This window comes from Rattus norvegicus, chromosome 10, assembly GCF_036323735.1.
Source record: "Rattus norvegicus strain BN/NHsdMcwi chromosome 10, GRCr8, whole genome shotgun sequence".
NCBI lineage: Eukaryota > Metazoa > Chordata > Mammalia > Rodentia > Muridae > Rattus > Rattus norvegicus.
Window position 1 is genome coordinate 53,205,929 of NC_086028.1, and position 9,481 is coordinate 53,215,409.

The following is a 9,481-nucleotide window of genomic DNA, read 5'->3' on the forward strand; positions in this document are numbered from 1 at the left end:
CATGGGTTCGCTCTGTCAGCTTCGATTATGTGGCCTGGCGGGCTTGCGGTCGGTGGTCTGCAGTGGCTTATTGCGTCTGTGGTGGTTTGTGTGAAGAAACGTCACTAAAACCTTTCCAGTCCTCGGTGACTGCTTTCATTAATTTTGGTTTTATAGCCCTGGTGGTCTTGAACTCACTATGCAGATTAGGCTAGCTTTGGATTTGCATTGCTCTCTTCTGTAGCTGGGATTACAGGCATTTATGGACCGTAGCTGGCCCTACTATTTTGACAAATAAGTTATGATCTATTTATTCCAAGAACTTAGCATTTGGTACCTTGATACAAAACATAAGAAAGCTGTGTGGGCCTCATCTCATCTCTGCATCCGGTGGAATTTGCTCATCTTTCATCATAAATGATCAGGCTATGGGATGGAAACAGTCTGAAGAAGGAGGAACTTGTAGGCTACTGTGGTCTGGAGCCTTAGGACTTAGAGGCTTTTGTGCTTGGCTTGACCAAGAGTAACAGCAGGAGCAGAGGCGGGTACATGTGGGAAACAACCGGAACTCTCACCCTGGTCCAGTCAAGAGAAATCCAGAGGCCTTGGTGGTTCGTGAGTGACGACTGTAAGTCCAGATTAGATGCATCCAACCAGAGATGCCAATGAGAGATCCAAATGGAAACGTCGAGTCTGTAGTAGTGTCTTAGAGAGAAGACGAGACAAGAAGTTGGAGACACTGTAGCGTAGCTGTGGTGCCCTGGCCTTCGTTACATCTGAGCACTCTTGTCCACATATTGTGTATTCTGCATGAGGACAGGAAGGTGATGTCACTGCTAGGAATGGGGCTCAGAGGTGCAGAGAGACCTCTGAGTGCTGTATCTTTTCTAAAAGGTGGAACTGAACCTGTTTTCTGACATGGTTCCTTTTCTGTTGTATCATCTTCCTCACCAAAGAAGGCAGGGCAGGGAGGCAAAAGAGCTGTGAAATGTTCTGAATGTCAGCTTTGGGGACCATAAGTACCATAGTGGGGTGACTTCTGAGGTAAGTTAACATCATGTGTCGGTGTGTGTAGAAGTCCTGGTAGTGGATGGAGTCTCTCTGCAGGAGGCTGCACTTGCCAAAACCTTACAACAGGCACTCCCCTCCTTGATCCTGAAGAGGAATGTGGTCATTGTTCCCATGGTTTCAGTCCATTTCTCTATCATAAATAAACAAATCCAGCTGTTGAGCATCTGTCGCATGCAAATAAACTCATAAGCAATAGAGAACCTCTGTCTGTACAGTCCTAAGGCGGCTTGCAGGGACTTCACACTGAGGGGACAATGTGTTCCTTCTAGTGCTAGGAATAGACCACTTATGGATTTGTGTTAGATCCAGGATTGCTCAATCCCTTCACCGTGAGACAATATTAGTAAGATAATACGCTTTACTTAAAAAACTGTGGCTATCTGCAGTTTATTTTTTATTTTTTTGATTTTTTTTTATTAACTTGAGTATTTCTTATATACATTTCGAGTGTTATTCCCTTTCCCGTTTTCCGGGCAAACATCCCCCCCTCCCCTTCCTTATGGGTGTTCCCCTCCCAACCCTCCCCCCATTGCCGCCCTCCCCCCCATAGTCTAGTTCACTGGGGGTTCAGTCTTAGCAGGACCCAGGGCTTCCCCTTCCACTGGTGCTCTTACTAGGATATTCATTGCTACCTATGAGGTCAGAGTCCAGGGTCAGTCCATGTATAGTCTTTAGGTAGTGGCTTAGTCCCTGGAAGCTCTGGTTGCTTGACATTGTTGTACATATGGGGTCTCAAGCCCCTTCAAGCTCTTCCAGTTCTTTCTCTGATTCCTTCAACGGGGGACCTATTCTCAGTTCAGTGGTTTGCTGCTGGCATTCGCCTCTGTATTTGCTGTATTCTGGCTGTGTCTCTCAGGAGCGATCTACATCCGGCTCCTGTCGGTCTGCACTTCTTTGCTTCATCCATCTTGTCTAATTGGGTGGCTGTATGTGTATGGGCCACATGTGGGGCAGGCTCTGAATGGGTGTTCCTTCAGTCTCTGTTTTAATCTTTGCCTCTCCCTTCCCTGCCAAGGGTATTCTTTTTCCTCATTTAAAGAAGGAGTGAAGCATTCACATTTTGATCATCCGTCTTGAGTTTCGTTTGTTCTAGGGATCTAGGGTAATTCAAGCATTTGGGCTAATAGCCACTTATCAATGAGTGCATACCATGTATGTCTTTCTGTGATTGGGTTAGCTCACTCAGGATGATATTTTCCAGTTCCAACCATTTGCCTACGAATTTCATAAACTCGTTGTTTTTGATAGCTGAGTAATATTCCATTGTGTAGATGTACCACATTTTCTGTATCCATTCCTCTGTTGAAGGGCATCTGGGTTCTTTCCAGCTTCTGGCTATTATAAATAAGGCTGCGATGAACATAGTGGAGCACGTGTCTCTTTTATATGTTGAGGCATCTTTTGGGTATATGCCCAAGAGAGGTATAGCTGGATCCTCAGGCAGTTCAATGTCCAATTTTCTGAGGAACCTCCAGACTGATTTCCAGAATGGTTTTACCAGTCTGCAATCCCACCAACAATGGAGGAGTGTTCCTCTTTCTCCACATCCTCGCCAGCATCTGCTGTCACCTGAGTTTTTGATCTTAGCCAATCGCACTGGTGTGAGGTGAAATCTCAGGGTTGTTTTGATTTGCATTTCCCTTATGACTAAAGATGTTGAACATTTCTTTAGGTGTTTCTCAGCCATTCGGCATTCCTCAGCTGTGAATTCTTTGTTTAGCTCTGAACCCCATTTTTTAATAGGGTTATTTGTTTCCCTGCGGTCTAACTTCTTGAGTTCTTTGTATATTTTGGAAATAAGGCCTCTATCTGTTGTAGGATTGGTAAAGATCTTTTCCCAATCTGTTGGTTGCCGTTTTGTCCTAACCACAGTGTCCTTTGCCTTACAGAAGCTTTGCAGTTTTATGAGATCCCATTTGTCGATTCTTGATCTTAGAGCATAAGCCATTGGTGTTTTGTTCAGGAAATTTTTTCCAGTGCCCATGTGTTCCAGATGCTTCCCTAGTTTTTCTTCTATTAGTTTGAGTGTGTCTGGTTTGATGTGGAGGTCCTTGATCCACTTGGACTTAAGCTTTGTACAGGGTGATAAGGATGGATCGATCCTGCAGTTTATTTTTATCTCAAGGAAATTTGCCTGTTTGGGGCAGGGGGGCTCTGATGAGCATGTCTTCCTGTGGTATATGCAGTCCACAGTGTCTGTGGGCACACGACTGAGGTTTCATGTGAGACTTACTGCTTTCTCAGGTAAATTTGCTGCGTGTTTCCCAGCACACACAAGTGCACCAGCATGCCTTTGTCTTTAGTTTGGTGGCTACCAGACTTTGCTGCAAATTAGAGTTACTTGTGGAACTTTAACACTCCTTAAAGCCTAGGCTGTGTCTGCATTAGCGCCCGATTACTGTTACGATATTATCACAAAAGTAGAGGCTTAAAATAACACAGACATAGTGTCTTACGGTTCAGTAGCATGCAAGTCTGACTTGCGTCTTGCTGGGTGAAAACCAATATATCAACAAGGGATCAACATTCCTTTCTGAAGGCTCTAGGGATGGATTGGTTTCCTTGCCTTTTCCAGCTTCTAGTGGCCACCCACATTCCTTGGCTTATGGTCCCTTCCAGGTTCCAAGCCAACAACAATACTGTATCACTACTGTGTCTAGTGCTGCCTCCCCTCCACATTTGAAGACCCTTATGCTTACACTGCACCCACCCAGATGGGGGAACTCCCCTTAAGGCCAACCTATTGGAAGGTTCAGTTTCTCCTGCAGCCTTGATGAGCCGTTCTGCTGTCCACCATAGAACTTTACACCAAGTAAATCTGAATGTCCAGCAGAGATCAGGTCGAGTGCACGCCCGTGCCGGCTGCACTGAGAAGATGGAGTTAGTACTACTACACTGTCACACCGCCTCCCACATCTCACGTGACGCGTGTCAGAACCTTCACAGTCACACGTGTCACACAGAGGCTATGTCACTGACAGTTCTTTCTCTCTGTGTCACATAGTTTGCCCCGCATCTTTGCATCCCCCCAACTTCACACCCCCATCAGCACCCCACACTCAGATGGATGCCTGCGTATCTAGACGAACACGGAGTGCTTTTCCATGTGCTGCCAACAGAAGCTGGGTTTCTCTGCGGTGACCTCCCAGGGAGCCAGCAGTTATTTACATGGGTGGTTTTCTGATGTGTTGTTTTCTCCTCCGAGGTAGAGTAGACTCAGCCGTTTTCTCTCACAAGAACTGACATTCTCAGGCTAAAAACAATACAAAACCTGCCCCGACAGGATTACAGTCAGCCTCCATTTCTTCTGCTACACGGAACCAAGGTTGGAGGTATCTGTAGGTGGATCAGGCCTGCAGCCCCCTGGGATCCGCACTGTGACTCATGTGTGTCAGAGAAATCAGGGCCATGGGCACGGGTATTTTGTAAATATCTCCATATGATTTATGGAGCCACAGAATCATTGTTTTGATTTTCCTTAGTGAAGCAACAGGCTAGAAGAATGACCAGCCAGACTGTTTTGGAGGAAAGGAAACCTTACTAATAAATGCACTGTACTTAGAACATAACCACAGAACCAGAGGATCAAATTATCTTCCATTTAGGAATTCTGTTTTTATCCTTACCAGAGAGAACGCAGAGCATCCGGCCAAGGCCAGTGACTTGCTCATGCACAATGGCCAGGCCTAATAAAGGAAAGAGTAGCAGGGAAGGGGAAATCCCAGTGATGGGAACCTATATGTCACTGGTTTGTTGTATGTCGGGAATGGGAGAGCAGGGTGGCAGGGAAGGACACTTGTCTTCCTAGCACCAATTCTGGGGGCAAAGAAACCAACAAGTTCTTCAGGGAGCTCGAAATACGATCGTTCACTGAAGGGCACGGTGTTCTCAGGACTTCATGCACTTCAGTGGACCAGCACTTACTGATTGGTTAGAATTCCTGGCTGAATTTTCACTGTGAAAAGTGAGAATAAAACTGTGTGGTTACCTCCCCCAAAGCCTGCAAGACAGGCAAATCTCCATCACTGAAATGTTGCCTTATAGGGACAAAGGGAACCTTACCGGTGTGTCAAGTTGAGTCAGTCAGGACAGGACGAGTATCTGGGATTATGCAGGTAGACCTAGATGCAGTTACAGGTATCCATACAAAAGAGAAGCAGGGGCTGGGTGTGTAGCAGGCAGTAGGCCCTAAATTCATGTCTAGTACCACTGAAAGAAAAGGTGAGGCACAGGGAGATTTGATATGCAATGTCTGAGACAAGATGGTATCTTCTCTGAAGAGAGCCGAAGGGGCTACATGAAAAGAAAGGGCTACAAAGAGGGCCCTGTAAGCTAGGAAAGGCAGAAAATTGTCTCCCCTCAAAACTCTGGAGGAAAATCTTGACTTCAAAACTAGTGAAACTGATTTCAGCCTCTGTCTCTACTACTGTTGGAGCAGCAACAGGAAAGAAATTTGCGTAACAACCGTGTCTGTCTGTCAGTTGCCACATAATTCAGATTAGCCACATTTACACTGTAACATTCGTGTTTAGCTGTAAGTCTATACTGTCTGACCCTTTGAGATGATGACTTCTTTCTTTAAAACAAGACACAACTTCTTTTCAGATTATTTTGAGTGTTTTGACTGCATGCCTGTATGTGTGCCACATGTGTGTCTGTCGCTCAGAGGTCAGAGTGTGGTATTTGAGTCCCAGGATCTGGAGTTAAGGATGCTTATGAGCCAACACATGGGTGCTGGGAACGGAACCGGGGCCCTCTGCAAGAGCAATCAGTGCTCTTAGCCCCCGAGTCATCTCTCTAGCCCCTTGGTCTGATTTTTTTCAAAGCATGATTTACAGGAGGAAGTTGTTCAAGTCAACTGTACCAGAAGGTCCGCAATCTCTTTAGGTCTTTCCTTAAGCTTTGATTGTAGTTAGTTTTGTTCTGGTGAGGTCTATGAGAAGTGGAACCTCTTCTATCTACTACCCAGTGTTCGGGTTTTTGAAAAATAGATGTATTTTGTGAGTATGGTTGCATTTATATAGATGTATTACATACAAGAGCCTGTAGATGGCAGAAGAGGCATTAAGTCCTCTAGAATGGAGTCATGGATGGCTGTAAGCCATTGTGTAAGTGCTGGGAACTGAATCCAGGTTTTCTGGGAGAGCAGACCATGCTCTTAACCACTGAATCATCTCCCCAGCCCTAGTGTCAGATCCTTCCAAAATTTGTCAGTCAATTTTCTTTATGCTCATCTTTAGAGAAACACCTCCTATCCTCCTAAGCTATCTATTTCTTTGTTGTGCTAGAGATAAAGCTTATGAGTGTTTGAAACTAGGGATTTCACACAGTGTAAAAATTCCCTATTCTGTGAGCTTGTCTGAGCAACAGCAGAAGAAAAGCCAACTGGTGAAAGACGAGCGGGGGCTGCTGGGTGGATCAGAAGACAAGGCGCTGGCTTGCAGGCCTGAAGCAACCTTCTTTTAGTCCCTGGGTCCCACAAGATGGCAGGAGAGAACTGACTTAAGGGAGTGTCCTTTGACCTCCATACATGTGCCATGATATGTGCAGGGGCTTACGTATAGTTATTTGATTGGGCTTATTAATTATTTATTATGTCATTAATTAAAATTAATTATTTTTATGTCATTATGACTTTCTAAAATGTGAAGAGTTATCCTCTGAGAATGTAAATGAAATGTCCTTCAGTGTTTCTGAATAGCAACTTCCTGTTGGAGTCAATTCTTTTTTATAAAATGTGACGGAAGGTTATCACACACACACACACACACACACACACACACACACAAACAAACAAACTTGGCTTTGTTCGGTATCTCTGTCATTTGGTACATTTTATTTTAGGCTCCCCCAGCTAATAGTATCACTCCACAGACTTGACTTTTAGTTACCTTTACGTAGTAACTAGCTCTCAAACTTTGTGGTTTAGGACCCTTTATGTTCTTAAAATTTTTTGTGAAATCCTGAAAGGGTTTTTTTCCTACTTCTTTTGCTACTGCATTTAAAATTATGAGACATGTAAAAATTAGTAAGTTTACATATAAAATGTAAATTTAATAAATATAAGTTTAAAACTAATAAGCATATCTGTTCATACAAACAAACTTATAGAAAGAAACTTTTTCAAAGACATTCGTGGAATCACCTTGCCCTATAGTTTTATAGGCGTTTGTGTCTGGAGTAGTGAAGCTGGCTGGATTCTTGTATATGTTTCTGAATTTGGCTCATTGTAATGCATCATTTTGGATGCTGTAAATGAAGTACATCTCACATAGAAATGTAGTTGGAAACAAGCAGTTTTAAAAATCGTTCCAAATAAAAAGTTTTGTTTTTCCATATGACCGCAAAATATAGCAGGTAGTTCCTGGAAGGTTTGCTTCAGTTCTCCGGGCTTGTGCTAGTGTTGATTGGCTGACTGCTGTCAGACAGCGTCTGTTGAAACAGACCCTGTTGATACTATACCAGGAAGTAAGAGAGTTGGGCATTTGTCACTGTAATTACATGCTCTACCCTAAAAGTGACAAGTCAGCTTGCTCCCTGCCTCACTGGCCACACTGATCAGCTGCCCCATGCAGCCATGGAGAAGTATAACCCACTGTATATCACAGCAGTTGTACTCCATAGTGTTGAGACTCTCAGACTCACTAGCTGTGATCTTGAGTGAGGTAGCCAGTCTTCAGTGTCTGCCTGCATATATCAAGAGGTTCCTAGGACCTGTTTCACTGTGTTAAGAACATGAAGCAGGTCAATGTGCGGTGCTCACATTTACAGCCTACAGGGATCGCCCACTGTTCTTTTTTGCCTTCATAGGTCTTTGGTTAAAAAAACGTAGACCAGGTGAATGGGTGTACCTCCCCACTCCCTTTTCTAAAGACAGTCAGACCCCCTCGGCCTCCTGAATAATTGGCACTCCAGATACAGGCTACCATGCCTATGAGGAAGGTACTGCTGTCCTCTGGTAATAAGTAAAACCAGGGAGGTGGTGGGGCACACCTTTAATCCCAGCACTCAGGAGGCAGAGACAAGTGGGTCTCTGAGTTCAAGGCCAGCCAGGACTATACAGAGAAACCGTGTCTGGAAATACAAACAAATAAACAAACAAACAAAAAACCGAACAACAATCTAGTTCAGATTCTAAACTGGCTTTAATTAATGAATCTATAAACAGGGGCAAGGTGTTCTAGTTGAAGAACTGGGCTACAACATGGACAGGCAGCATTTGTGGATAGAGAACAGGAGTGAGGCCCAGGCAGTTGATTGACTTGCCTTGTTTGAGGCAGGTGTCTGCTAGAGTGACTAAAGCTCTGTCTGCTCCTGTGACTGAACGTCTGCGCCTGTGCCTTCTCATGCATTCACAATACTTGAACAACTGTGTTGGTTTGGTCCCTTCTTCAAATCAATGGCCTTTTATAAATCACATTTGACATACAGAAATGTTAGGTGAAACAGTTTCTAAAACAGTCCTTCGATTCTTAGCTGAGTTTGGAAACAACCAAGGGACTCTAATCCTTGCCAGTGGGGTCTAGAAGCCCCCTGGTCCTGAGTTACCTCAACCAGATGGGGGCCTCAGCACCAAGTGTATGCACACCCAGGCAGGGGCAGGGCGTGAACGAGGCTGGGCTTCCCAGGCCTGTGAGCAGATGGGAGTGGGCCTTCCAGATAAATCTAGAAGCTGGGAATGGCAGTTTTATGGAATACTAATTTCTTCCGTCCCCACCCAAGAGTGGGATACTCAAGTCAGACCACCCACCTTGGTCCACAACATTTTAGCATGCATACCTAAGTTTGTATTTTATTTTTCTTAAAAACTCTAAAGCAAATAAGTATCTCTGAATAAATCAAGTGTAGACATTTTCAGCTTCACTTCAGAGTCCTCATTTTTCAAACAGAAGCCCGACTTTATCTGGCCAGCATTTTATGTAGATTTACTAACGCTTTTGTCCTCATCCATGGCTCTCCTAACTGGTGTGTGTGTGTGTGTGTGTGTGTGTGTGTGTGTGTGTGTGTGTGTCTGTCTGTCTGTCTGTCTGTCTGTCTGCATCACTGTATTTGGGGTAGGGCTGCTGTGGTTTTCAACATTAAAAAGCTTTAATATTTGTGGTTGCTTTTTTCCACAGAAGTATGTTTTTCTGGTTATGCGACTTTTTTTTTTTTTTTTTGAAAACCTTTGAATGGTACTAACTTACTTTTCTTCTATTCCTTATATCCTTCCTGCTTTTTCTTGGCACGTTTTGTGTTGTTCATCTCAGACTTTTTCTTTCATGCTGTTGTGGGCTGAATTATGCTTTGCCCCATTCATGCGTTGGTGTCCTGACAGCCTACCCCCAAGAACGTAACTGTATTTGGAAAGAGGCTTTTTAAAGGGGTAATTAAGTTAGAATGAGGTCACTTGGCTGGGCCCTAATCCAGTGTGACTGGTGTCCTTTGTCAG

At 44.3% G+C, this 9,481-nt stretch overlaps 1 protein-coding gene across 12 annotated transcripts in view; it reads left to right on the plus strand.

Annotated features, from left to right (window-relative positions):
• Positions 1-9,481, plus strand: part of Stx8 (syntaxin 8) — a 239,341-nt gene that overhangs the window by 51,357 nt on the left and 178,503 nt on the right. The gene's annotated exons all lie outside the window — the stretch shown is intronic.